Source organism: Ranitomeya imitator, chromosome 6, assembly GCF_032444005.1.
Source record: "Ranitomeya imitator isolate aRanImi1 chromosome 6, aRanImi1.pri, whole genome shotgun sequence".
NCBI classification, from domain to species: Eukaryota; Metazoa; Chordata; class Amphibia; order Anura; family Dendrobatidae; genus Ranitomeya; species Ranitomeya imitator.
The window spans coordinates 208276703-208302074 of record NC_091287.1 but is presented as its reverse complement, the minus strand read 5'-3'; the positions used below and the strand labels follow the sequence as shown (position 1 = coordinate 208302074).

Sequence of the window (25372 nt, the reverse complement as noted above, 5' to 3'; positions counted from 1 at the left end):
GAGGCTGGTAAGGAGAGGAGAGGCTGGTAAGGAGAGGAGAGGCTGGTAAGGAGAGGCTGGGAAGGAGATGAGAGGCTGGTAAGGACCTGAGAGGCAGGAGAGGAGAGGCTGGAAAGGAGAGGCTGGTAAGGAGATGAGAGGCTGGTAAGGAGAGGAGAGGCTGGAAAGGAGAGGCTGGTAAGGAGATGAGAGGCTGGTAAGGAGCTGAGAGGCAGGAGAGGAGAGGCTGGAAAGGAGAGGCTGGTAAGAAGCCGAGAGGCAGGAGAGGAGAGGCTGGAAAGGAGAGACTGGTAAGGAGCTGAGAGGCAGGAGAGGAGAGGCTGGAAAGGAGAGGCTGGTAAGGAGATGAGAGGCTGGTAAGGAGAGGAGAGGCTGGAAAGGAGAGGCTGGTAAGGAGATGAGAGGCTGGTAAGGAGAGGAGAGGCTGGAAAGGAGAGGCTGGTAAGGAGATGAGAGGCTGGTAAGGAGCTGAGAGGCAGGAGAGGAGAGGCTGGAAAGGAACGGCTGGTAAGGAGCTGAGAGGCAGGAGAGGAGAGGCTGGAAAGGAGAGACTGGTAAGGAGCTGAGAGGCAGGAGAGGAGAGGCTGGAAAGGAGAGGCTGGTAAGGAGAGGAGAGGCTGGTAAGGAGAGGCTGGGAAGGAGATGAGAGGCTGGTAAGGACCTGAGAGGCAGGAGAGGAGAGGCTGGAAAGGAGAGGCTGGTAAGGAGATGAGAGGCTGGTAAGGAGAGGAGAGGCTGGAGAGGAGAGGCTGGAAAGGAGATGAGAGGCTGGTAAGGAGCTGAGAGGCAGGAGAGGAGAGGCTGGAAAGGAGAGGCTGGTAAGAAGCCGAGAGGCAGGAGAGGAGAGGCTGGAAAGGAGAGACTGGTAAGGAGCTGAGAGGCAGGAGAGGAGAGGCTGGAAAGGAGAGGCTGTTAAGGAGATGAGAGGCTGGTAAGGAGAGGAGAGGCTGGTAAGGAGAGGCTGGTAAGGAGATGAGAGGCTGGTAAGGAGCTGAGAGGCAGGAGAGGAGAGGCTGGAAAGGAGAGGATGGTAAGGAGATGAGAGGCTGGTAAGGAGCTGAGAGGCAGGAGAGGAGAGGCTGGAAAGGAGAGGCTGGTAAGGAGATGAGAGGCTGGTAAGGAGCTGAGAGGCAGGAGAGGAGAGGCTGGAAAGGAGAGGCTGGTAAGGAGATGAGAGGCTGGTAAGGAGCTGAGAGGCAGGAGAGGAGAGGCTAGAAAGGAGAGGCTGGTAAGGAGATGAGAGGCTGGTAAGGAGAGTAGAGGCTGGAAAGGAGAGGCTGGTAAGGAGATGAGAGGCTGGCAAGGAGCTGAGAGGCAGGAGAGGAGAGGCTGGAAAGGAGAGGCTGGTAAGGAGAGGCTGGTAAGGAGATGAGAGGCTGGTAAGGAGCTGAGAGGCAGGAGAGGAAAGGCTGGTAAGGAGAGGAGAGGCTGGTAAGGAGGAGAGGCTGGAAAGGAGAGGCTGGTAAGGAGATGAGAGGCTGGTAAGGAGCTGAGAGGCAGGAGAGGAGAGGCTGGAAAGGAGAGGCTGGTAAGGAGATGAGAGGCTGGCAAGGAGCTGAGAGGCAGGAGAGGAGAGGCTGGAAAGGAGAGGCTGGTAAGGAGATGAGAGGCTGGTAAGGAGAGTAGAGGCTGGAAAGGAGAGGCTGGTAAGGAGATGAGAGGCTGGTAAGGAGCCGAAAGGCAGGAGAGGAGAGGCTGGAAAGGAGAGGCTGGTAAGGAGAGGAGAGGCTGGTAAGGAGAGGAGAGGCTGGAAAGGAGAGGCTGGTAAGGAGATGAGAGGCTGGTAAGGAGCTGAGAGGCAGGAGAGGAGAGGCTGGAAAGGAGATGAGAGGCTGGTAAGGAGAGGAGAGGCTGGAAAGGAGAGGCTGGTAAGGAGATGAGAGGCTGGTAAGGAGCTGAGAGGCAGGAGAGGAGAGGCTGGTAAGGAGAGGAGAGGCTGGTAAGGAGAGGAGAGGCTGGAAAGGAGAGGCTGGTAAGGAGATGAGAGGCTGGTAAGGAGCTGAGAGGCAGGAGAGGAGAGGCTGGAAAGGAGATGAGAGGCTGGTAAGGAGAGGAGAGGCTGGAAAGGAGAGGCTGGTAAGGAGATGAGAGGCTGGTAAGGAGCTGAGAGGCAGGAGAGGAAAGGCTGGTAAGGAGAGGAGAGGCTGGTAAGGAGGAGAGGCTGGAAAGGAGAGGCTGGTAAGGAGATGAGAGGCTGGTAAGGAGCTGAGAGGCAGGAGAGGAGAGGCTGGAAAGGAGAGGCTGGTAAGGAGATGAGAGGCTGGCAAGGAGCTGAGAGGCAGGAGAGGAGAGGCTGGAAAGGAGAGGCTGGTAAGGAGATGAGAGGCTGGTAAGGAGAGTAGAGGCTGGAAAGGAGAGGCTGGTAAGGAGATGAGAGGCTGGTAAGGAGCCGAAAGGCAGGAGAGGAGAGGCTGGAAAGGAGAGGCTGGTAAGGAGAGGAGAGGCTGGTAAGGAGAGGAGAGGCTGGAAAGGAGAGGCTGGTAAGGAGATGAGAGGCTGGTAAGGAGCTGAGAGGCAGGAGAGGAGAGGCTGGAAAGGAGATGAGAGGCTGGTAAGGAGAGGAGAGGCTGGAAAGGAGAGGCTGGTAAGGAGATGAGAGGCTGGTAAGGAGCTGAGAGGCAGGAGAGGAGAGGCTGGAAAAGAGGCTGGTAAGGAGAGTTGAGGCTGGTAAGGAGATGAGAGGCAGGTAAGGAGAGGCTGGTAAGGAGATGAGAGGCTGGTAAGGCGCTGAGGCAGGAGAGGAGAGGCTGGTAAGGAGATGAGAGGCTGGTAAGGAGAGGAGAGGCTGGAAAGGAGAGGCTGGTAAGGAGATGGGAGGCTGGTAAGGAGCTGAGAGGCAGGAGAGGAGAGGCTGGAAAGGAGAGGCTGGTAAGGAGATGAGAGGCAGGAGAGGAGAGGCTGGAAAGGAGAGGCTGGTAAGGAGATGAGAGGCTAGTAAGGAGAGGAGAGGCTGGAAAGGAGAGGCTGGTAAGGAAATGAGAGGCTGGTAAGGAGAGGAGAGGCTGGAAAGGAGAGGCTGGTAAGGAGATGAGAGGCTGGTAAGGAGCTGAGAGGCAGGAGAGGAGAGGCTGGAAAGGAACGGCTGGTAAGGAGCTGAGAGGCAGGAGAGGAGAGGCTGGAAAGGAGAGACTGGTAAGGAGCTGAGAGGCAGGAGAGGAGAGGCTGCAAAGAAGAGGCTGGTAAGGAGAGGAGAGGATGGTAAGGAGAGGCTGGGAAGGAGATGAGAGGCTGGTAAGGACCTGAGAGGCAGGAGAGGAGAGGCTGGAAAGGAGAGGCTGGTAAGGAGATGAGAGGCTGGTAAGGAGAGGAGAGGCTGGAGAGGAGAGGCTGGAAAGGAGATGGGAGGCTGGTAAGGAGCTGAGAGGCAGGAGAGGAGAGGCTGGAAAGGAGAGGCTGGTAAGAAGCCGAGAGGCAGGAGAGGAGAGGCTGGAAAGGAGAGACTGGTAAGGAGCTGAGAGGCAGGAGAGGAGAGGCTGGAAAGGAGAGGCTGTTAAGGAGATGAGAGGCTGGTAAGGAGAGGAGAGGCTGGTAAGGAGAGGCTGGTAAGGAGATGAGAGGCTGGTAAGGAGCTGAGAGGCAGGAGAGGAGAGGCTGGAAAGGAGAGGATGGTAAGGAGATGAGAGGCTGGTAAGGAGCTGAGAGGCAGGAGAGGAGAGGCTGGAAAGGAGAGGCTGGTAAGGAGATGAGAGGCTGGTAAGGAGCTGAGAGGCAGGAGAGGAGAGGCTGGAAAGGAGAGGCTGGTAAGGAGATGAGAGGCTGGTAAGGAGCTGAGAGGCAGGAGAGGAGAGGCTGGAAAGGAGAGGCTGGTAAGGAGATGAGAGGCTGGTAAGGAGAGTAGAGGCTGGAAAGGAGAGGCTGGTAAGGAGATGAGAGGCTGGTAAGAAGCTGAGAGGCAGGAGAGGAGAGGCTGGAAAGGAGAGGCTGGTAAGGAGAGGAGAGGCTGGTAAGGAGATGAGAGGCTGGTAAGGAGAGGCTGGTAAGGAGATGAGAGGCTGGTAAGGAGCTGAGAGGCAGGAGAGGAGAGGCTGGAAAGGAGAGGCTGGTAAGGAGATGAGAGGCTGGAAAGGAGAGGCTGGTAAGGAGATGAGAGGCTGGTAAGGAGCTGAGAGGCAGGAGAGGAGAGGCTGGAAAGGAGAGGCTGGAAAGGAGAGGCTGGTAAGGAGATGAGAGGCTGGTAAGGAGCTGAGAGGCAGGAGAGGAAAGGCTGGTAAGGAGAGGAGAGGCTGGTAAGGAGGAGAGGCTGGAAAGGAGAGGCTGGTAAGGAGATGAGAGGCTGGTAAGGAGCTGAGAGGCAGGAGAGGAGAGGCTGGAAAGGAGAGGCTGGTAAGGAGATGAGAGGCTGGCAAGGAGCTGAGAGGCAGGAGAGGAGAGGCTGGAAAGGAGAGGCTGGTAAGGAGATGAGAGGCTGGTAAGGAGAGTAGAGGCTGGAAAGGAGAGGCTGGTAAGGAGATGAGAGGCTGGTAAGGAGCCGAAAGGCAGGAGAGGAGAGGCTGGAAAGGAGAGGCTGGTAAGGAGAGGAGAGGCTGGTAAGGAGAGGAGAGGCTGGAAAGGAGAGGCTGGTAAGGAGATGAGAGGCTGGTAAGGAGCTGAGAGGCAGGAGAGGAGAGGCTGGAAAGGAGATGAGAGGCTGGTAAGGAGAGGAGAGGCTGGAAAGGAGAGGCTGGTAAGGAGATGAGAGGCTGGTAAGGAGCTGAGAGGCAGGAGAGGAGAGGCTGGAAAGGAGAGGCTGGTAAGGAGAGTTGAGGCTGGTAAGGAGATGAGAGGCAGGTAAGGAGAGGCTGGTAAGGAGATGAGAGGCTGGTAAGGCGCTGAGAGGCAGGAGAGGAGAGGCTGGTAAGGAGATGAGAGGCTGGTAAGGAGAGGAGAGGCTGGAAAGGAGAGGCTGGTAAGGAGATGGGAGGCTGGTAAGGAGCTGAGAGGCAGGAGAGGAGAGGCTGGAAAGGAGAGGCTGGTAAGGAGATGAGAGGCAGGAGAGGAGAGGCTGGAAAGGAGAGGCTGGTAAGGAGATGAGAGGCTAGTAAGGAGAGGAGAGGCTGGAAAGGAGAGGCTGGTAAGGAAATGAGAGGCTGGTAAGGAGAGGAGAGGCTGAAAAGGAGAGGCTGGTAAAGAGATGAGAGGCTGGTAAGGAGCTGAGAGGCAGGAGAGGAGAGGCTGGAAAGGAGAGGCTGGTAAGGAGATGAGAGGCAGGAGAGGAGAGGCTGGAAAGGAGAGGCTGTTAAGGAGATGAGAGGCTGGTAAGGAGAGGAGAGGCTGGAAAGGAGAGGCTGGTAAGGAGAGGAGAGGCTGGAAAGGAGAGGCTGGTAAGGAGATGAGAGGCTGGTAAGGAGCTGAGAGGCAGGAGAAGAGAGGATGGAAAGGAGAGGCTGGTAAGGAGATGAGAGGCAGGAGAGGAGAGGCAGGAGAGGAAAGGCTGGTAAGGAGAGGAGAGGCTGGTAAGGAGGAGAGGCTGGAAAGGAGAGGCTGGTAAGGAGATGAGAGGCTGGTAAGGAGCTGAGAGGCAGGAGAGGAGAGGCTGGAAAGGAGAGGCTGGTAAGGAGATGAGAGGCTGGCAAGGAGCTGAGAGGCAGGAGAGGAGAGGCTGGAAAGGAGAGGCTGGTAAGGAGATGAGAGGCTGGTAAGGAGAGTAGAGGCTGGAAAGGAGAGGCTGGTAAGGAGATGAGAGGCTGGTAAGGAGCCGAAAGGCAGGAGAGGAGAGGCTGGAAAGGAGAGGCTGGTAAGGAGAGGAGAGGCTGGTAAGGAGAGGAGAGGCTGGTAAGGAGAGGAGAGGCAGGAAAGGAAAGGCTGGTAAGGAGATGAGAGGCTGGTAAGGAGCCGAAAGGCAGGAGAGGAAAGTCAGGAGAGGAGAGGCTGGAAAGGAGAGGCTGGTACGGAGAGGAGAGGCTGGTAAGGAGATTATAGGCTGGTAAGGAGAGGAGAGGCTGGAAAGGAGAGGCTGGTAAGGAGATGAGAGGCTGGTAAGGAGCCGAGAGGCAGGAGAGGAGAGGCTGGAAAGGAGAGGCTGGTAAGGAGATGAGAGGCAGGAGAGGAGAGGCTGGAAAGGAGACGCTGGTAAGGAGATGAGAGGCTGGTAAGGAGAGGAGAGGCTGGAGATGAGAGGCTGGTAAGGAGATGAGAGGCTGGTAAGGAGCTGAGAGGCAGGAGAGGAGAGGCTGGTAAGGAGAGGAGAGGCTGGTAAGGAGATGAGAGGCTGGTAAGGAGAGGCTGGTAAGGAGATGAGAGGCTGGTAAGGAGCTGAGAGGCAGGAGAGGAGAGGCTGGAAAGGAGAGGCTGGTAAGGAGATGAGAGGCTGGAAAGGAGAGGCTGGTAAGGAGATGAGAGGCTGGTAAGGAGCTGAGAGGCAGGAGAGGAGAGGCTGGAAAGGAGAGGCTGGAAAGGAGAGGCTGGTAAGGAGATGAGAGGCAGGAGAGGAGAGGCTGGAAAGGAGAGGCTGGTAAGGAGATGAGAGGCTGGTAAGGAGAGGAGAGGCTGGAAAGGAGAGGCTGGTAAGGAGATGAGAGGCTGGAAAGGAGATGAGAGGCAGGAGAGGAGAGGCTGGAAAGGAGAGGCTGGTAAGCAGATGAGAGGCAGGAGAGGAGAGGCTGGAAAGGAGATGAGAGGCTGGTAAGGAGAGGAGAGGCTGGAAAGGAGAGGCTGGTAAGGAGATGAGAGGCTGGTAAGGAGAGGAGAGGCTGGAAAGGAGAGGCTGGTAAGGAGATGAGAGGCTGGTAAGGAGCTGAGAGGCCGGAGAGGAGAGGCTGGAAAGTAGAGGCTGGAAAGGAGATGAGAGGCTGGTAAGGAGCTGAGAGGCAGGAGAGGAGAGGCTGCAAAGGAGAGGCTGGTAAGGAGCTGAGAGGCAGGAGAGGAGAGGCTGGAAAGGAGAGGCTGGTAAGGAGATGAGAGACAGGAGAGGAGAGGCTGGAAAGGAGAGGCTGGTAAGGAGATGAGAGACTGGTAAGGAGAGGAGAGGCTGGTAAGGAGAGGCTGGTAAGGAGATGAGAGGCTGGTAAGGAGCTGAGAGGCAGGAGAGGGGAGGCTGGAAAGGAGAGGCTGGTAAGGAGATGAGAGGCTGGTAAGGAGAGGAGAGGCTGGAATGGAGAGGCTGGTAAGGAGATGAGAGGCTGGTAAGGAGCTGAGAGGCAGGAGAGGAGAGGCTGGAAAGTAGAGGCTGGTAAGGAGATGAGAGGCAGGAGAGGAGAGGCTGGAAAGCAGAGGCTGGTAAGGAGATGAGAGGCTGGTAAGGAGAGGAGAGGCTGGAAAGGAGAGGCTGGTAAGGAGACGAGAGGCTGGTAAGGAGCTGAGAGGCAGGAGAGGAGAGGCTGGAAAGGAGAGGCTGGTAAGGAGATGAGAGGCTGGAAAGGAGCTGAGAGGCAGGAGAGGAGAGGCTGGAAAGGAGATGAGAGGCTGGTAAGGAGAGGCTGGTAAGGAGATGAGAGGCTGGTAAGGAGCTGAGAGGCAGGAGAGGAGAGGCTGGAAAGGAGAGGCTGGTAAGGAGATGAGAGGCTGGTAAGGAGCTGAGAGGCAGGAGAGGAGAGGCTGGAAAGGAGAGGCTGGTAAGGAGCTGATAGGCAGGAGAGGAGAGGCTGGAAAGGAGAGGCTGGTAAGGAGCTCAGAGGCAGGAGAGGAGGGGCTGGAAAGCAGAGGCTGGTAAGGAGATGAGAGGCTGGTAAGGAGAGGAGAGGCTGGAAAGGAGAGGCTGGTAAGGAGATAAGAGGCTGGTAAGGAGCTTTGGGGCAGGAGAGGAGAGGCTGGAAAGGAGAGGCTGGTAAGGAGGAGATGAGAGGCTGGTAAGGAGAGGAGAGGCTGGAAAGGAGAGGCTGGTAAGGAGATGAGAGGCTGGTAAGGAGCTGAGAGGCAGGAGAGGAGAGGCTGGAAAGGAGATGAGAGGCTGGTAAGGAGAGGAGAGGCTGGTAAGGAGTAGCTGGTAAGGAGAGGCTGGTAAGGAGAGGAGAGGCTGGAAAGGAGAGGCTGGTAAGGAGATGAAAGGCTGGTAAGGAGATGAGAGGCTAGTAAGGAGCAGAGAGGCAGGAGAGGAGAGGCTGGAAAGGAGAGGCTGGTAAGGAGATGAGAGGCTGGTAAGGAGAGGAGAGGCTGGTAAGGAGATTAGAGGCTGGTAAGGAGATGAGAGGCTGGCAAGGAGATGAGAGGCTGGCAAGGAGATGAGAGGCTGGAAAGGAGAGGCTGGTAAGGAGATGAGAGGCTGGTAAGGAGCTGAGAGGCAGGAGAGGAGAGGCTGGAAAGGAGAGGCTGGTAAGGAGATGAGAGGCTGGTAAGGAGCTGAGAGGCAGGAGAGGAGAGGCTGGAAAGGAGAGGCTGGTAAGGAGAGGAGAGGCTGGTAAGAAGCTGAGAGGCAGGAGAGGAGAGGCTGGAAAGGAGAGGCTGGTAAGGAGAGGAGAGGCTGGTAAGGAGAGGAGAGGCTGGTAAGGAGATGAGAGGCTGATAAGGAGAGGCTGGTAAGGGGAGGCTGGTAAGGAGATGAGAGGCTGGTAAGGAGATGAGAGGCTGGCAAGGAGATGAGAGGCTGGAAAGGAGAGGCTGGCAAGGAGATGAGAGGCTGGAAAGGAGAGGCTGGTAAGGAGATGAGAGGCTGGTAAGGAGCTGAGAGGCAGGAGAGGATAGGCTGGAAAGGAGAGGCTGGTAAGGAGATGAGAGGCTTGTAAGGAGCTGAGAGGCAGGAGAGGAGAGGCTGGAAAGGAGAGGCTGGTAAGGAGATGAGAGGCAGGAGAGGAGAGGCTGAAAAGGAGAGGCTGGTAAGGAGATGAGAGGCTGGTAAGGAGAGGAGAGGCTGGAAAGGAGAGGCTGGTAAGGAGATGAGAGGCTAGTAAGGAGATGAGAGGCAGGAGAGGAGAGGCTGGAAAGGAGAGGCTGGTAAGGAAATGAGAGGCTGGTAAGGAGCTGAGAGGCAGGAGAGGAGAGGCTGGAAAGGAGAGGCTGGTAAGGAGCTGAGAGGCAGGAGAGGAGAGGCTGGAAAGGAGAGGCTGGTAAAGAGATGAGAGGCTGGAGAGGAGAGGCTGGAAAGGAGAGGCTGGTAAGGAGATGAGAGGCTGGTAAGGAGAGGAGAGGCTGGAAAGGAGAGGCTGGTAAGGAGATGAGAGGCTGGTAAGGAGATGAGAGGCAGGAGAGGAGAGGCTGGAAAGGAGAGGCTGGTAAGGAGATGAGAGGCTGGTAAGGAGCTGAGAGGCAGGAGAGGAGAGGCTGGAAAGGAGAGGCTGGTAAGGAGATGAGAGGCTTGTAAGGAGCTGAGAGGCAGGAGAGGAGAGGCTGGTAAGGAGAGGAGAGGCTGGTAAGGAGGAGAGGCTGGAAAGGAGAGGCTGGTAAGGAGATGAGATGCTGGCAAGGAGCTGAGAGGCAGGAGAGGAGAGGCTGGAAAGGAGAGGCTGGTAAGGAGATGAAAGGCTGGTAAGGAGCTGAGAGGCAGGAGAGGAGAGGCTGGAAAGGAGAGGCTGGTAAGGAGATGAGAGGCTGGTAAGGAGCTGAGAGGCAGGAGAGGAGAGTCTGGAAAGGAAAGGCTGGTAAGGAGATGAGAGGCTGGTAAGGAGCTGAGAGGCAGGAGAGGAGAGGCTGGAAAGGAGAGGCTGGTAAGGAGAGGAGAGGCTGGTAAGAAGCTGAGACGCAGGAGAGGAGAGGCTGGAAAGGAGAGGCTGGTAAGGAGAGGAGAGGCTGGTAAGGAGAGGAGAGGCTGGTAAGGAGATGAGAGGCTGGTAAGAAGCTGAGAGGCAGGAGAGGAGAGGCTGGTAAGGAGAGGAGAGGCTGGTAAGGAGATGAGAGGCTGGTAAGGAGATGAGAGGCTGGTAAGGAGAGGCTGGTAAGGAGATGAGAGGCTGGTAAGGAGCTGAGAGGCAGGAGAGGAGAGGCTGGAAAGGAGAGGCTGGTAAGGAGATGAGAGGCAGGAAAGGAGAGGCTGGTAAGGAGATGAGAGGCTGGTAAGGAGCTGAGAGGCAGGAGAGGAGAGGCTGGAAAGGAGAGGCTGGTAAGGAGATGAGAGGCAGGAGAGGAGAGGCTGGAAAGGAGAGGCTGGTAAGAAGATGAGAGGCTGGTAAGGAGAGGAGAGGCTGGAAAGGAGAGGCTGGTAAGGAGATGAGAGGCTGGAAAGGAGCTGAGAGGCAGGAGAGGAGAGGCTGGAAAGGAGAGGCTGGTAAGGAGATGAGAGGCTGGAAAGGAGCTGAGAGGCAGGAGAGGAGAGGCTGGAAAGGAGAGGCTGGTAAGCAGATGAGAGGCTGGAAAGGAGAGGCTGGTAAGGAGATGAGAGGCAGGAAAGGAGAGGCTGGTAAGGAGATGAGAGGCTGGTAAGGAGCTGAGAGGCAGGAGAGGAGAGGCTGGAAAGGAGAGGCTGGTAAGGAGATGAGAGGCAGGAGAGGAGAGGCTGGAAAGGAGAGGCTGGTAAGAAGATGAGAGGCTGGTAAGGAGAGGAGAGGCTGGAAAGGAGAGGCTGGTAAGGAGATGAGAGGCTGGAAAGGAGCTGAGAGGCAGGAGAGGAGAGGCTGGAAAGGAGAGGCTGGTAAGGAGCTGAGAGGCAGGAGAGGAGAGGCTGGAAAGGAGAGACTGGTAAGGAGCTGAGAGGCAGGAGAGGAGAGGCTGGAAAGGAGAGGCTGGTAAGGAGAGGAGAGGCTGGTAAGGAGAGGAGAGGCTGGTAAGGAGAGGCTGGGAAGGAGATGAGAGGCTGGTAAGGACCTGAGAGGCAGGAGAGGAGAGGCTTGAAAGGAGAGGCTGGTAAGGAGCTGAGAGGCAGGAGAGGAGAGGCTGGAAAGGAGAGGCTGTTAAGGAGATGAGAGGCTGGTAAGGAGAGGAGAGGCTGGAAAGGAGAGGCTGGTAAGGAGATGAGAGGCTGGTAAGGAGCTGAGAGGCAGGAGAGGAGAGGCTGGAAAGGAGAGGCTGGTAAGGAGATGAGAGGCTGGTAAGGAGAGGAGAGGCTGGAGATGAGAGGCTGGTAAGGAGATGAGAGGCTGGTAAGGAGCTGAGAGGCAGGAGAGGAGAGGCTGGAAAGGAGAGGCTGGTAAGAAGATGAGAGGCTGTTAAGGAGCTGAGAGGCAGGAGAGGAGAGGCTGGAAAGGAGAGGCTGGTAACGAGATGAGAGGCTGGTAAGGAGCTGAGAGGCAGGAGAGGAGAGGCTGGAAAGGAGAGGCTGGAAAGGAGATGAGAGGCTGGTAAGGAGCTGAGAGGCAGGAGAGGAGAGGCTAGAAAGGAGAGGCTGGTAAGGAGATGAGAGGCTGGTAAGGAGAGTAGAGGCTGGAAAGGAGAGGCTGGTAAGGAGATGGGAGGCTGGTAAGAAGCTGAGAGGCAGGAGAGGAGAGGCTGGAAAGGAGAGGCTGGAAAAGAGATGAGAGGCTGGTAAGGAGAGGCTGGTAAAGAGATGAGAGGCTGGTAAGGAGCTGAGAGGCAGGAGAGGAGAGGCTGGAAAGGAGAGGCTGGTAAGGAGATGAGAGGCAGGAGAGGAGAGGCTGGAAAGGAGAGGCTGGTAAGGAGATTAGAGGCAGGAGAGGAGAGGCTGGAAAGGAGAGGCTGGTAAGGAGAGGAGAGGCTGGAAAGGAGAGGCTGGTAAGGAGAGGAGAGGCTGGAAAGGAGAGGCTGGTAAGGAGATGAGAGGCTGGTATGGAGAGGAGAGGCTGGAAAGGAGAGGCTGGTAAGGAGATGAGAGGCTGGTAAGGAGAGTAGAGGCTGGAAAGGAGAGTAGAGGCTGGAAAGGAGAGGCTGGTAAGGAGATGAGAGGCTGGGAAGGAGATGAGAGGCTGGTAAGGAGCTGAGAGGCAGGAGAGGAGAGGCTGGAAAGGAGAGGCTGGTAAGGAGATGAGAGGCTGGTAAGGAGAGGAGAGGCTGGAAAGGAGAGGCTGGTAAGGAGATGAGAGGCTGGTAAGGAGCTGAGAGGCAGGAGAGGAGAGGCTGGAAAGGAGATGAGAGGCAGGAGAGGAGAGGCTGGAAAGGAGAGGCTGGTAAGAAGATGAGAGGCTGGTAAGGAGAGGAGAGGCTGGAAAGGAGAGGCTGGTAAGGAGATGAGAGGCTGGTAAGGAGCTGAGAGGCAGGAGAGGAGAGGCTGGTAAGGAGATGAGAGGCAGGAGAGGAGAGGCTGGAAAGGAGAGGCTGGTAAGAAGATGAGAGGCTGGTAAGGAGAGGAGAGGCTGGAAAGGAGAGGCTGGTAAGGAGATGAGAGGCTGGAAAGGAGCTGAGAGGCAGGAGAGGAGAGGCTGGAAAGGAGAGGCTGGTAAGGAGATGAGAGGCTGGAAAGGAGCTGAGAGGCAGGAGAGGAGAGGCTGGAAAGGAGAGGCTGGTAAGCAGATGAGAGGCTGGAAAGGAGAGGCTGGTAAGGAGATGAGAGGCAGGAAAGGAGAGGCTGGTAAGGAGATGAGAGGCTGGTAAGGAGCTGAGAGGCAGGAGAGGAGAGGCTGGAAAGGAGAGGCTGGTAAGGAGATGAGAGGCAGGAGAGGAGAGGCTGGAAAGGAGAGGCTGGTAAGAAGATGAGAGGCTGGTAAGGAGAGGAGAGGCTGGAAAGGAGAGGCTGGTAAGGAGATGAGAGGCTGGAAAGGAGCTGAGAGGCAGGAGAGGAGAGGCTGGAAAGGAGAGGCTGGTAAGGAGCTGAGAGGCAGGAGAGGAGAGGCTGGAAAGGAGAGACTGGTAAGGAGCTGAGAGGCAGGAGAGGAGAGGCTGGAAAGGAGAGGCTGGTAAGGAGAGGAGAGGCTGGTAAGGAGAGGAGAGGCTGGTAAGGAGAGGCTGGGAAGGAGATGAGAGGCTGGTAAGGACCTGAGAGGCAGGAGAGGAGAGGCTTGAAAGGAGAGGCTGGTAAGGAGATGAGAGGCTGGTAAGGAGAGGAGAGGCTGGAAAGGAGAGGCTGGTAAGGAGATGAGAGACTGGTAAGGAGAGGAGAGGCTGGTAAGGAGAGGCTGGTAAGGAGATGAGAGGCTGGTAAGGAGCTGAGAGGCAGGAGAGGGGAGGCTGGAAAGGAGAGGCTGGTAAGGAGATGAGAGGCTGGTAAGGAGAGGAGAGGCTGGAATGGAGAGGCTGGTAAGGAGATGAGAGGCTGGTAAGGAGCTGAGAGGCAGGAGAGGAGAGGCTGGAAAGTAGAGGCTGGTAAGGAGATGAGAGGCAGGAGAGGAGAGGCTGGAAAGCAGAGGCTGGTAAGGAGATGAGAGGCTGGTAAGGAGAGGAGAGGCTGGAAAGGAGAGGCTGGTAAGGAGACGAGAGGCTGGTAAGGAGCTGAGAGGCAGGAGAGGAGAGGCTGGAAAGGAGAGGCTGGTAAGGAGATGAGAGGCTGGAAAGGAGCTGAGAGGCAGGAGAGGAGAGGCTGGAAAGGAGATGAGAGGCTGGTAAGGAGAGGCTGGTAAGGAGATGAGAGGCTGGTAAGGAGCTGAGAGGCAGGAGAGGAGAGGCTGGAAAGGAGAGGCTGGTAAGGAGATGAGAGGCTGGTAAGGAGCTGAGAGGCAGGAGAGGAGAGGCTGGAAAGGAGAGGCTGGTAAGGAGCTGATAGGCAGGAGAGGAGAGGCTGGAAAGGAGAGGCTGGTAAGGAGCTCAGAGGCAGGAGAGGAGGGGCTGGAAAGCAGAGGCTGGTAAGGAGATGAGAGGCTGGTAAGGAGAGGAGAGGCTGGAAAGGAGAGGCTGGTAAGGAGATAAGAGGCTGGTAAGGAGCTTTGGGGCAGGAGAGGAGAGGCTGGAAAGGAGAGGCTGGTAAGGAGGAGATGAGAGGCTGGTAAGGAGAGGAGAGGCTGGAAAGGAGAGGCTGGTAAGGAGATGAGAGGCTGGTAAGGAGCTGAGAGGCAGGAGAGGAGAGGCTGGAAAGGAGATGAGAGGCTGGTAAGGAGAGGAGAGGCTGGTAAGGAGTAGCTGGTAAGGAGAGGCTGGTAAGGAGAGGAGAGGCTGGAAAGGAGAGGCTGGTAAGGAGATGAAAGGCTGGTAAGGAGATGAGAGGCTAGTAAGGAGCAGAGAGGCAGGAGAGGAGAGGCTGGAAAGGAGAGGCTGGTAAGGAGATGAGAGGCTGGTAAGGAGAGGAGAGGCTGGTAAGGAGATGAGAGGCTGGTAAGGAGATGAGAGGCTGGCAAGGAGATGAGAGGCTGGCAAGGAGATGAGAGGCTGGAAAGGAGAGGCTGGTAAGGAGATGAGAGGCTGGTAAGGAGCTGAGAGGCAGGAGAGGAGAGGCTGGAAAGGAGAGGCTGGTAAGGAGATGAGAGGCTGGTAAGGAGCTGAGAGGCAGGAGAGGAGAGGCTGGAAAGGAGAGGCTGGTAAGGAGAGGAGAGGCTGGTAAGAAGCTGAGAGGCAGGAGAGGAGAGGCTGGAAAGGAGAGGCTGGTAAGGAGAGGAGAGGCTGGTAAGGAGAGGAGAGGCTGGTAAGGAGATGAGAGGCTGATAAGGAGAGGCTGGTAAGGGGAGGCTGGTAAGGAGATGAGAGGCTGGTAAGGAGATGAGAGGCTGGCAAGGAGATGAGAGGCTGGAAAGGAGAGGCTGGCAAGGAGATGAGAGGCTGGAAAGGAGAGGCTGGTAAGGAGATGAGAGGCTGGTAAGGAGCTGAGAGGCAGGAGAGGATAGGCTGGAAAGGAGAGGCTGGTAAGGAGATGAGAGGCTTGTAAGGAGCTGAGAGGCAGGAGAGGAGAGGCTGGAAAGGAGAGGCTGGTAAGGAGATGAGAGGCAGGAGAGGAGAGGCTGAAAAGGAGAGGCTGGTAAGGAGATGAGAGGCTGGTAAGGAGAGGAGAGGCTGGAAAGGAGAGGCTGGTAAGGAGATGAGAGGCTAGTAAGGAGATGAGAGGCAGGAGAGGAGAGGCTGGAAAGGAGAGGCTGGTAAGGAAATGAGAGGCTGGTAAGGAGCTGAGAGGCAGGAGAGGAGAGGCTGGAAAGGAGAGGCTGGTAAGGAGCTGAGAGGCAGGAGAGGAGAGGCTGGAAAGGAGAGGCTGGTAAAGAGATGAGAGGCTGGAGAGGAGAGGCTGGAAAGGAGAGGCTGGTAAGGAGATGAGAGGCTGGTAAGGAGAGGAGAGGCTGGAAAGGAGAGGCTGGTAAGGAGATGAGAGGCTGGTAAGGAGATGAGAGGCAGGAGAGGAGAGGCTGGAAAGGAGAGGCTGGTAAGGAGATGAGAGGCTGGTAAGGAGCTGAGAGGCAGGAGAGGAGAGGCTGGAAAGGAGAGGCTGGTAAGGAGATGAGAGGCTTGTAAGGAGCTGAGAGGCAGGAGAGGAGAGGCTGGTAAGGAGAGGAGAGGCTGGTAAGGAGGAGAGGCTGGAAAGGAGAGGCTGGTAAGGAGATGAGATGCTGGCAAGGAGCTGAGAGGCAGGAGAGGAGAGGCTGGAAAGGAGAGGCTGGTAAGGAGATGAAAGGCTGGTAAGGAGCTGAGAGGCAGGAGAGGAGAGGCTGGAAAGGAGAGGCTGGTAAGGAGATGAGAGGCTGGTAAGGAGCTGAGAGGCAGGAGAGGAGAGGCTGGAAAGGAAAGGCTGGTAAGGAGATGAGAGGCTGGTAAGGAGCTGAGAGGCAGGAGAGGAGAGGCTGGAAAGGAGAGGCTGGTAAGGAGAGGAGAGGCTGGTAAGAAGCTGAGACGCAGGAGAGGAGAGGCTGGAAAGGAGAGGCTGGTAAGGAGAGGAGAGGCTGGTAAGGAGAGGAGAGGCTGGTAAGGAGATGAGAGGCTGGTAAGAAGCTGAGAGGCAGGAGAGGAGAGGCTGGTAAGGAGAGGAGAGGCTGGTAAGGAGATGAGAGGCTGGTAAGGAGATGAGAGGCTGGTAAGGAGAGGCTGGTAAGGAGATGAGAGGCTGGTAAGGAGCTGAGAGGCAGGAGAGGAGAGGCTGGAAAGGAGAGGCTGGTAAGGAGATGAGAGGCAGGAAAGGAGAGGCTGGTAAGGAGATGAGAGGCTGGTAAGGAGCTGAGAGGCAGGAGAGGAGAGGCTGGAAAGGAGAGGCTGGTAAGGAGATGAGAGGCAGGAGAGGAGAGGCTGGAAAGGAGAGGCTGGTAAGAAGATGAGAGGCTGGTAAGGAGAGGAGAGGCTGGAAAGGAGAGGCTGGTAAGGAGATGAGAGGCTGGAAAGGAGCTGAGAGGCAGGAGAGGAGAGGCTGGAAAGGAGAGGCTGGTAAGGAGATGAGAGGCTGGAAAGGAGCTGAGAGGCAGGAGAGGAGAGGCTGGAAAGGAGAGGCTGGTAAGCAGATGAGAGGCTGGAAAGGAGAGGCTGGTAAGGAGATGAGAGGCAGGAAAGGAGAGGCTGGTAAGGAGATGAGAGGCTGGTAAGGAGCTGAGAGGCAGGAGAGGAGAGGCTGGAAAGGAGAGGCTGGTAAGGAGATGAGAGGCAGGAGAGGAGAGGCTGGAAAGGAGAGGCTGGTAAGAAGATGAGAGGCTGGTAAGGAGAGGAGAGGCTGGAAAGGAGAGGCTGGTAAGGAGATGAGAGGCTGGAAAGGAGCTGAGAGGCAGGAGAGGAGAGGCTGGAAAGGAGAGGCTGGTAAGGAGCTGAGAGGCAGGAGAGGAGAGGCTGGAAAGGAGAGACTGGTAAGGAGCTGAGAGGCAGGAGAGGAGAGGCTGGAAAGGAGAGGCTGGTAAGGAGAGGAGAGGCTGGTAAGGAGAGGAGAGGCTGGTAAGGAGAGGCTGGGAAGGAGATGAGAGGCTGGTAAGGACCTGAGAGGCAGGAGAGGAGAGGCTTGAAAGGAGAGGCTGGTAAGGAGCTGAGAGGCAGGAGAGGAGAGGCTGGAAAGGAGAGGCTGTTAAGGAGATGAGAGGCTGGTAAGGAGAGGAGAGGCTGGAAAGGAGAGGCTGGTAAGGAGATGAGAGGCTGGTAAGGAGCTGAGAGGCAGGAGAGGAGAGGCTGGAAAGGAGAGGCTGGTAAGGAGATGAGAGGCTGGTAAGGAGAGGAGAGGCTGGAGATGAGAAGCTGGTAAGGAGATGAGAGGCTGGTAAGGAGCTGAGAGGCAGGAGAGGAGAGGCTGGAAAGGAGAGGCTGGTAAGAAGATGAGAGGCTGTTAAGGAGCTGAGAGGCAGGAGAGGAGAGGCTGGAAAGGAGAGGCTGGTAACGAGATGAGAGGCTGGTAAGGAGCTGAGAGGCAGGAGAGGAGAGGCTGGAAAGGAGAGGCTGGAAAGGAGATGAGAGGCTGGTAAGGAGCTGAGAGGCAGGAGAGGAGAGGCTAGAAAGGAGAGGCTGGTAAGGAGATGAGAGGCTGGTAAGGAGAGTAGAGGCTGGAAAGGAGAGGCTGGTAAGGAGATGGGAGGCTGGTAAGAAGCTGAGAGGCAGGAGAGGAGAGGCTGGAAAGGAGAGGCTGGAAAAGAGATGAGAGGCTGGTAAGGAGAGGCTGGTAAAGAGATGAGAGGCTGGTAAGGAGCTGAGAGGCAGGAGAGGAGAGGCTGGAAAGGAGAGGCTGGTAAGGAGATGAGAGGCAGGAGAGGAGAGGCTGGAAAGGAGAGGCTGGTAAGGAGATTAGAGGCAGGAGAGGAGAGGCTGGAAAGGAGAGGCTGGTAAGGAGAGGAGAGGCTGGAAAGGAGAGGCTGGTAAGGAGAGGAGAGGCTGGAAAGGAGAGGCTGGTAAGGAGATGAGAGGCTGGTATGGAGAGGAGAGGCTGGAAAGGAGAGGCTGGTAAGGAGATGAGAGGCTGGTAAGGAGAGTAGAGGCTGGAAAGGAGAGTAGAGGCTGGAAAGGAGAGGCTGGTAAGGAGATGAGAGGCTGGGAAGGAGATGAGAGGCTGGTAAGGAGCTGAGAGGCAGGAGAGGAGAGGCTGGAAAGGAGAGGCTGGTAAGGAGATGAGAGGCTGGTAAGGAGAGGAGAGGCTGGAAAGGAGAGGCTGGTAAGGAGATGAGAGGCTGGTAAGGAGCTGAGAGGCAGGAGAGGAGAGGCTGGAAAGGAGATGAGAGGCAGGAGAGGAGAGGCTGGAAAGGAGAGGCTGGTAAGAAGATGAGAGGCTGGTAAGGAGAGGAGAGGCTGGAAAGGAGAGGCTGGTAAGGAGATGAGAGGCTGGTAAGGAGCTGAGAGGCAGGAGAGGAGAGGCTGGTAAGGAGATGAGAGGCAGGAGAGGAGAGGCTGGAAAGGAGAGGCTGGTAAGAAGATGAGAGGCTGGTAAGGAGAGGAGAGGCTGGAAAGGAGAGGCTGGTAAGGAGATGAGAGGCTGGAAAGGAGCTGAGAGGCAGGAGAGGAGAGGCTGGAAAGGAGAGGCTGGTAAGGAGATGAGAGGCTGGAAAGGAGCTGAGAGGCAGGAGAGGAGAGGCTGGAAAGGAGAGGCTGGTAAGCAGATGAGAGGCTGGAAAGGAGAGGCTGGTAAGGAGATGAGAGGCAGGAAAGGAGAGGCTGGTAAGGAGATGAGAGGCTGGTAAGGAGCTGAGAGGCAGGAGAGGAGAGGCTGGAAAGGAGAGGCTGGTAAGGAGATGAGAGGCAGGAGAGGAGAGGCTGGAAAGGAGAGGCTGGTAAGAAGATGAGAGGCTGGTAAGGAGAGGAGAGGCTGGAAAGGAGAGGCTGGTAAGGAGATGAGAGGCTGGAAAGGAGCTGAGAGGCAGGAGAGGAGAGGCTGGAAAGGAGAGGCTGGTAAGGAGCTGAGAGGCAGGAGAGGAGAGGCTGGAAAGGAGAGACTGGTAAGGAGCTGAGAGGCAGGAGAGGAGAGGCTGGAAAGGAGAGGCTGGTAAGGAGAGGAGAGGCTGGTAAGGAGAGGAGAGGCTGGTAAGGAGAGGCTGGGAAGGAGATGAGAGGCTGGTAAGGACCTGAGAGGCAGGAGAGGAGAGGCTTGAAAGGAGAGGCTGGTAAGGAGATGAGAGGCTGGTAAGGAGAGGAGAGGCTGGAAAGGAGAGGCTGGTAAGGAGATGAGAGGCTGGTAAGGAGCTGAGAGGCAGGAGAGGAGAGGCTGGAAAGGAGAAGCTGGTAAGAAGCCAAGAGGCAGGAGAGGAGAGGCTGGAAAGGAGAGACTGGTAAGGAGCTGAGAGGCAGGAGAGGAGAGGCTGGAAAGGAGAGGCTGTTAAGGAGATGAGAGGCTGGTAAGGAGAGGAGAGGCTGGAAAGGAGAGGCTGGTAAGGAGATGAGAGGCTGGTAAGCAGCTGAGAGGCAGGAGAGGAGAGGCTGGAAAGGAGAGGCTGGTAAGGAGATGAGAGGCAGGAGAGGAGAGGCTGGAAAGGAGAGGCTGGTAAGGAGATGAGAGGCTGGTAAGGAGAGGAGAGGCTGGAGATGAGAGGCTGGTAAGGAGATGAGAGGCTGGTAAGGAGCTGAGAGGCAGGAGAGGAGAGGCTGGAAAGGAGAGGCTGGTAAGGAGATGAGAGGCTGTTAAGGAGCTGAGAGGCAGGAGAGGAGAGGCTGGAAAGGAGAGGCTGGTAACGAGATGAGAGTCTGGTAAGGAGCTGAGAGGCAGGAGAGGAGAGGCTGGAAAGGAGAGGCTGGAAAGGAGATGAGAGGCTGGTAAGGAGCTGAGAGGCAGGAGAGGAGAGGCTAGAAAGGAGAGGCTGGTAAGGAGATGAGAGGCTGGTAAGGAGAGTAGAGGCTGGAAAGGAGAGGCTGGTAAGGAGATGGGAGGCTGGTAAGAAGCTGAGAGGCAGGAGAGGAGAGGCTGGAAAGGAGAGGCTGGTAAGGAGAGGAGAGGCTGGTAAGGAGATGAGAGGCTGGTAAGGAGAGGCTGGTAAGGAGATGAGAGGCTGGTAAGGAGCTGAGAGGCAGGAGAGGAGAGGCTGGAAAGGAGAGGCTGGAAAAGAGATGAGAGGCTGGTAAGGAGAGGCTGGTAAAGAGATGAGAGGCTGGTAAGGAGCTGAGAGGCAGGAGAGGAGAGGCTGGAAAGGAGAGGCTGGTAAGGAGATGAGAGGCAGGAGAGGAGAGGCTGGAAAGGAGAGGCTGGTAAGCAGATTAGAGGCAGGAGAGGAGAGGCTGGAAAGGAGAGGCTGGTAAGGAGAGGAGAGGCTGGAAAGGAGAGGCTGGTAAGGAGAGGAGAGGCTGGAAAGGAGAGGCTGGTAAGGAGATGAGAGGCTGGTATGGAGAGGAGAGGCTGGAAAGGAGAGGCTGGTAAGGAGATGAGAGGCTGGTAAGGAGAGTAGAGGCTGGAAAGGAGAGTAGAGGCTGGAAAGGAGAGGCTGGTAAGGAGATGAGAGGCTGGGAAGGAGATGAGAGGCTGGTAAGGAGCTGAGAGGCAGGAGAGGAGAGGCTGGAAAGGAGAGGCTGGTAAGGAGATGAGAGGCTGGTAAGGAGAGGAGAGGCTGGAAAGGAGAGGCTGGTAAGGAGATGAGAGGCTGGTAAGGAGCTGAGAGGCAGGAGAGGAGAGGCTGGAAAGGAGAGGCTGGTAAGGAGCTGAGAGGCAGGAGAGGAGAGGCTGGAAAGGAGAGACTGGTAAGTAGCTGAGAGGCTGGAAAGGAGAGGCTGGTAAGGAGAGGAGAGGCTGGTAAGAAGAGGAGAGGCTGGGAAGGAGAGGCTGGGAAGGAGATGAGAGGCTGGTAAGGACCTGAGAGGCAGGAGAGGAGAGGCTGGAAAGGAGAGGCTGGTAAGGAGATGAGAGGCTGGTAAGGAGAGGAGAGGCTGGAAAGGAGAGGCTGGTAAGGAGATGAGAGGCTGGTAAGGAGCTGAGAGGCAGGAGAGGAGAGGCTGGAAAGGAGAGGCTGGTAAGAAGCCGAGAGGCAGGAGAGGAGAGGCTGGAAAGGAGAGACTGGTAAGGAGCTGAGAGGCAGGAGAGGAGAGGCTGGAAAGGAGAGGCAGGTAAGGAGATGAGAGGCTGGTAAGGAGAGGAGAGGCTGGAAAGGAGAGGCTGGTAAGGAGATGAGAGGCTGGTAAGGAGAGGAGAGGCTGGAAAGGAGAGGCTGGTAAGGAGATGAGAGGCTGGTAAGGAGCTGAGAGGCAGGAGAGGAGAGGCTGGAAAGGAACGGCTGGTAAGGAGCTGAGAGGCAGGAGAGGAGAGGCTGGAAAGGAGAGACTGGTAAGGAGCTGAGAGGCAGGAGAGGAGAGGCTGGAAAGGAGAGGCTGGTAAGGAGAGGAGAGGCTGGTAAGGAGAGGAGAGGCTGGTAAGGAGAGGCTGGGAAGGAGATGAGAGGCTGGTAAGGACCTGAGAGGCAGGAGAGGAGAGGCTGGAAAGGAGAGGCTGGTAAGGAGATGAGAGGCTGGTAAGGAGAGCAGAGGCTGGAGAGGAGAGGATGGAAAGGAGATGAGAGGCTGGTAAGGAGCTGAGAGGCAGGAGAGGAGAGGCTGGAAAGGAGAGGCTGGTAAGAAGCCGAGAGGCAGGAGAGGAGAGGCTGGAAAGGAGAGACTGGTAAGGAGCTGAGAGGCAGGAGAGGAGAGGCTGGAAAGGAGAGGCTGTTAAGGAGATGAGAGGCTGGTAAGGAGAGGAGAGGCTGGAAAGGAGAGGCTGGTAAGGAGATGAGAGGCTGGTAAGGAGCTGAGAGGCAGGAGAGGAGAGGCTGGAAAGGAGAGGATGGTAAGGAGATGAGAGGCTGGTAAGGAGCTGAGAGGCAGGAGAGGAGAGGCTGGAAAGGAGAGGCTGGTAAGGAGATGAGAGGCTGGTAAGGAGCTGAGAGGCAGGAGAGGAGAGGCTGGAAAGGAGAGGCTGGTAAGGAGATGAGAGGCTGGTAAGGAGCTGAGAGGCAGGAGAGGAGAGGCTAGAAAGGAGAGGCTGGTAAGGAGATGAGAGGCTGGTAAGGAGAGTAGAGGCTGGAAAGGAGAGGCTGGTAAGGAGATGAGAGGCTGGTAAGAAGCTGAGAGGCAGGAGAGGAGAGGCTGGAAAGGAGAGGCTGGTAAGGAGAGGAGAGGCTGGTAAGGAGATGAGAGGCTGGTAAGGAGAGGCTGGTAAGGAGATGAGAGGCTGGTAAGGCGCTGAGAGGCAGGAGAGGAGAGGCTGGTAAGGAGATGAGAGGCTGGAAAGGAGATGAGAGGCTGGTAAGGAGCTGAGAGGCAGGAGAGGAGAGGCTGGAAAGGAGAGGCTGGTAAGGAGAGTTGAGGCTGGTAAGGAGATGAGAGGCTGGTAAGGAGAGGCTGGTAAGGAGATGAGAGGCTGGTAAGGCGCTGAGAGGCAGGAGAGGAGAGGCTAGTAAGGAGATGAGAGGCTGGTAAGGAGAGGAGAGGCTGGAAAGGAGAGGCTGGTAAGGAGATGAGAGGCTGGTAAGGAGCTGAGAGGCAGGAGAGGAGAGGCTGGAAAGGAGAGGCTGGTAAGGAGATGAGAGGCAGGAGAGGAGAGGCTGGAAAGGAGAGGCTGGTAAGGAGATGAGAGGCTAGTAAGGAGAGGAGAGGCTGGAAAGGAGAGGCTGGTAAGGAAATGAGAGGCTGGTAAGGAGAGGAGAGGCTGAAAAGGAGAGGCTGGTAAAGAGATGAGAGGCTGGTAAGGAGCTGAGAGGCAGGAGAGGAGAGGCTGGAAAGGAGAGGCTGGTAAGGAGATGAGAGGCAGGAGAGGAGAGGCTGGAAAGGAGAGGCTGGTAAGGAGATGAGAGGCTGGTAAGGAGAGGAGAGGCTGGAAAGGAGAGGCTGGTAAGGAGAGGAGAGGCTGGAAAGGAGAGGCTGGTAAGGAGATGAGAGGCTGGTAAGGAGCTGAGAGGCAGGAGAAGAGAGGATGGAAAGGAGAGGCTGGTAAGGAGATGAGAGGCAGGAGAGGAGAGGCTGGAGATGAGAGGCTGGTAAGGAGATGAGAGGCTGGTAATGAGCTGAGAGGCAGGAGAGGAAAGGCTGGTAAGGAGAGGAGAGGCTGGTAAGGAGGAGAGGCTGGAAAGGAGAGGCTGGTAAGGAGATGAGAGGCTGGTAAGGAGCTGAGAGGCAGGAGAGGAGAGGCTGGAAAGGAGAGGCTGGTAAGGAGATGAGAGGCTGGCAAGGAGCTGAGAGGCAGGAGAGGAGAGGCTGGAAAGGAGAGGCTGGTAAGGAGATGAGAGTCTGGTAAGGAGAGTAGAGGCTGGAAAGGAGAGGCTGGTAAGGAGATGAGAGGCTGGTAAGGAGCCGAAAGGCAGGAGAGGAGAGGCTGGAAAGGAGAGGCTGGTAAGGAGAGGAGAGGCTGGTAAGGAGAGGAGAGGCTGGTAAGGAGAGGAGAGGCAGGAAAGGAGAGGCTGGTAAGGAGATGAGAGGCTGGTAAGGAGCCGAAAGGCAGGAGAGGAGAGGCTGGAAAGGAGAGGCTGGTACGGAGAGGAGAGGCTGGTAAGGAGATTAGAGGCTGGTAAGGAGAGGCTGGAAAGGAGAGGCTGGTAAGGAGATGAGAGGCTGGTAAGGAGCCGAGAGGCAGGAGAGGAGAGGCTGGAAAGGAGAGGCTGGTAAGGAGATGAGAGGCAGGAGAGGAGAGGCTGGAAAGGAGAGGCTGGTAAGGAGATGAGAGGCTGGTAAGGAGAGGAGAGGCTGGAGATGAGAGGCTGGTAAGGAGATCAGAGGCTGGTAAGGAGCTGAGAGGCAGGAGAGGAGAGGCTGGTAAGGAGAGGAGAGGCTGGTAAGGAGATGAAAGGCTGGTAAGGAGAGGCTGGTAAGGAGATGAGAGGCTGGTAAGGAGCTGAGAGGCAGGAGAGGAGAGGCTGGAAAGGAGAGGCTGGTAAGGAGATGAGAGGCTGGAAAGGAGAGGCTGGTAAGGAGATGAGAGGCTGGTAAGGAGCTGAGAGGCAGGAGAGGAGAGGCTGGAAAGGAGAGGCTGGAAAGGAGAGGCTGGTAAGGAGATGAGAGGCAGGAGAGGAGAGGCTGGAAAGGAGAGGCTGGTAAGGAGATGAGAGGCTGGTAAGGAGAGGAGAGGCTGGAAAGGAGAGGCTGGTAAGGAGATGAGAGGCTGGAAAGGAGATGAGAGGCAGGAGAGGAGAGGCTGGAAAGGAGAGGCTGGTAAGCAGATGAGAGGCAGGAGAGGAGAGGCTGGAAAGGAGATGAGAGGCTGGTAAGGAGAGGAGAGGCTGGAAAGGAGAGGCTGGTAAGGAGATGAGAGGCTGGTAAGGAGAGGAGAGGCTGGAAAGGAGAGGAGAGGCTGGAAAGGAGAGGCTGGTAAGGAGATGAGAGGCTGGTAAGGAGCTGAGAGGCCGGAGAGGAGAGGCTGGAAAGTAGAGGCTGGAAAGGAGATGAGAGGCTGGTAAGGAGCTGAGAGGCAGGAGAGGAGAGGCTGCAAAGGAGAGGCTGGTAAGGAGCTGAGAGGCAGGAGAGGAGAGGCTGGAAAGGAGAGGCTGGTAAGGAGATGAGAGACAGGAGAGGAGAGGCTGGAAAGGAGAGGCTGGTAAGGAGATGAGAGACTGGTAAGGAGAGGAGAGGCTGGTAAGGAGAGGCTGGTAAGGAGATGAGAGGCTGGTAAGGAGCTGAGAGGCAGGAGAGGGGAGGCTGGAAAGGAGAGGCTGGTAAGGAGATGAGAGGCTTGTAAGGAGAGGAGAGGCTGGAATGGAGAGGCTGGTAAGGAGATGAGAGGCTGGTAAGGAGCTGAGAGGCAGGAGAGGAGAGGCTGGAAAGTAGAGGCTGGTAAGGAGATGAGAGGCAGGAGAGGAGAGGCTGGAAAGCAGAGGCTGGTAAGGAGATGAGAGGCTGGTAAGGAGAGGAGAGGCTGGAAAGGAGAGGCTGGTAAGGAGACGAGAGGCTGGTAAGGAGACGAGAGGCTGGTAAGGAGCTGAGAGGCAGGAGAGGAGAGGCTGGAAAGGAGAGGCTGGTAAGGAGATGAGAGGCTGGAAAGGAGCTGAGAGGCAGGAGAGGAGAGGCTGGAAAGGAGATGAGAGGCTGGTAAGGAGAGGCTGGTAAGGAGTTGAGAGGCTGGTAAGGAGCTGAGAGGCAGGAGAGGAGAGGCTGGAAAGGAGAGGCTGGTAAGGAGATGAGAGGCTGGTAAGGAGCTGAGAGGCAGGAGAGGAGAGGCTGGAAAGGAGAGGCTGGTAAGGAGCTGATAGGCAGGAGAAGAGAGGCTGGAAAGGAGAGGCTGGTAAGGAGCTCAGAGGCAGGAGAGGAGGGGCTGGAAAGCAGAGGCTGGTAAGGAGATGAGAGGCTGGTAAGGAGAGGAGAGGCTGGAAAGGAGAGGCTGGTAAGGAGATAAGAGGCTGGTAAGGAGCTTTGGGGCAGGAGAGGAGAGGCTGGAAAGGAGAGGCTGGTAAGGAGATGAGAGGCTGGTAAGGAGCTGAGAGGCAGGAGAGGAGAGGCTGGAAAGGAGATGAGAGGCTGGTAAGGAGAGGAGAGGCTGGTAAGGAGTAGCTGGTAAGGAGAGGCTGGTAAGGAGAGGAGAGGCTGGAAAGGAGAGGCTGGTAAGGAGATGAAAGGCTGGTAAGGAGATGAGAGGCTAGTAAGGAGCAGAGAGGCAGGAGAGGAGAGGCTGGAAAGGAGAGGCTGGTAAGGAGATGAGAGGCTGGTAAGGAGAGGAGAGGCTGGTAAGGAGATGAGAGGCTGGTAAGGAGATGAGAGGCTGGCAAGGAGATGAGAGGCTGGCAAGGAGATGAGAGGCTGGAAAGGAGAGGCTGGTAAGGAGATGAGAGGCTGGTAAGGAGCTGAGAGGCAGGAGAGGAGAGGCTGGAAAGGAGAGGCTGGTAAGGAGATGAGAGGCTGGTAAGGAGCTGAGAGGCAGGAGAGGAGAGGCTGGAAAGGAGAGGCTGGTAAGGAGAGGAGAGGC

The 25372-nt window shown here is 56.7% G+C and overlaps 1 protein-coding gene across 1 annotated transcript in view; it reads left to right on the top strand.

Moving 5' to 3' along the window:
- The window catches only part of ANKRD33B (ankyrin repeat domain 33B), a 1522421-nt gene that overhangs the window by 889664 nt on the left and 607385 nt on the right, over window positions 1–25372 (top strand). The gene's annotated exons all lie outside the window — the stretch shown is intronic.